The 1,981-nt window shown below is 55.0% G+C and overlaps 1 pseudogene; it reads right to left on the bottom strand.

Moving 5' to 3' along the window:
* Positions 1–164: 164 nt before the first annotated feature.
* On the bottom strand, positions 165–1,604 carry LOC146204475 (uncharacterized; annotated as a pseudogene).
* Between the last annotated feature and the right edge of the window lie 377 nt (positions 1,605–1,981).

Raw genomic sequence — 1,981 nt, 5'->3', positions numbered from 1 at the left:
TCGTAATGTGAAAAATCAACAATCAGGAGCCGGCCGCTTTGACACGAAAACAGCGACTGCACATTTATACCAACATTGTTACGTATGAAAAGGGCACAGCCGCCAGAGGAACTAACTGAATGACACACACAAACGTCGAAATGCAGTTGGAAAGCGCACACCATCCGATCTGTCGCTTCTTGGCTATCAATTTTGGTTTCTTGAACAGCTACTACGTGCAGATCGTTCTCAATGAAAAGGCGATTAAGCTGGCACTGTCGCCTTCTTGCTCCGAGGCCCCGTACGTTTATTGTAGCTACACGTAGCGCTTCAGGGAGGTTGATTGCCATGTCGAAGAAAGGAAAGGACCCTATCTCATGGTGTCTACCTAAACGACACACCCCGGAACCCCATGCCACCTCTGTATGGCATGAACTACACAAAACTACGGAGGCGGTTTACCCGCCTGCCGTGTTTCTACAGGAATGTTCTGACGCGGCTTCAAGGTCGAACGCCTCATACCTGATGATTTAGTCGGCGGCTCGTCTCCGCCACTGGCACCAAGTTGGGGCACATTAGGAGCGAGTTGCTCGTGCGGCCGTTTTCCGACCGTTTGGCTGACCGCTGTACCGAGAACGTCCATGGGCTGGGTGTCGCTAACCACAGAGTCAGATAATGTCACAGCCGCACCATTCGGCACGACGGCGACGGCCGATGCGGACTCTGGGGAAGACTTCTCGGGCGTTGCGCCAGCGACAGGTTGACACTCCAGTTGATCCGTCTGTGGGGCGCCCACCGTGGTCTCTTGCAGCGACGATACATTAGCCGCTCTCGATGCCTCCTCCGCGTCGGCTTCATCCATGAGCAGTTCGGCAGCGTCTACGCTGCTCACGGGCCCGACGACGCTGGCGTACGTCCGAGAACACTGGGTCTCGTCATGTCCGAAGCGACGGCAGGAACCGCACCGTGGAATGCGGCAGTCGCGCCGAATGTGGCCCGTGCCTCGACACCGCAGACAGAGGGGAGCCCTGCGCGCAACGACCACAAGGGCTAGCTCTCCAGCGACGTTCACCTGGTGGGGCAGGTCGTCCAGCTTCACGCCGGCATTCAACTTCAACGTCACCAGCCTCGTGGTCGAACCCTTATCCGCCACACCCTGTGCGCGCCACCGCTCCTTAGATATGTCGGTCACTGCTGAACGGCGCGAAAGCGAGCCGCACGTCCTCGTTCGGTACGCTGGGCAGCAGCCAATGTAGCTTCATTCGGATGTCTCGGTTCGCCGGGTTAATCACGAGGCATCGAGCAGATTTCACTTTCAGCTCACCCATTTGCACAATCTTCTTTACGCCCACGTCGTCCTTAAAGGTTACGGCCCAAACGTGGCTCATGCGGTACGCCCCGAGGGCGATAACTTCCGGCAGGAGCGACAGGGGAGCGAGCGCATTCCGGAAATCTTCCACCCGGTATGGGAGGACCCTGATGTCTCCGTGCAAGAAAACAGTGTTTAGAACGAATCGTCCTGTAGGCAAACTAGGCAATACGACCTGGTATTCTTCACCCGATGCAAAAACCCTGTCACCGCGGCTCGACATGGCCGCTGTAGCCGCTCTAACGGAGCTCGTCATAACACGTCCGTCACGCTCGGTGGCCGGAAGTGGAATCCTCCAGGTATCCTAGCCACTAGACGACGCCGGAACGTGGGAGCGGATCGCAAGCGAGGGCACAAGAGAATGCAGATGAGTAACATAGCCAGAAAAAAAAAAAAGAAGAGGCGCAGGTCTCACCGAGATTTGAACTCGGATCGCTGGATACAGAGTCCAGAGTGCTAACCATTACACCACGACGCCTTTTTTTTTTCTTTATTGCCGGCTGTCATACACATAACCAAGGTTGACACATATTGAACTGAACACTCCAGCTCGTTATGTTCACATAAATATGACACAGATAAAAAAGCCGTTGACCCTATTGGGGTTGACGTTGTCGAGTTAAAATTCTTTCA

The sequence above is a fragment of the Amblyomma maculatum genome, chromosome 1 (genome assembly GCF_055883805.1).
Source record: "Amblyomma maculatum isolate TAMU_Amacu chromosome 1, ASM5588380v1, whole genome shotgun sequence".
Taxonomy (NCBI): Eukaryota; Metazoa; Arthropoda; class Arachnida; order Ixodida; family Ixodidae; genus Amblyomma; species Amblyomma maculatum.
The sequence above is the reverse complement of the archived record's forward strand: the minus strand, read 5'-3'. Positions and strand labels throughout refer to the sequence as shown.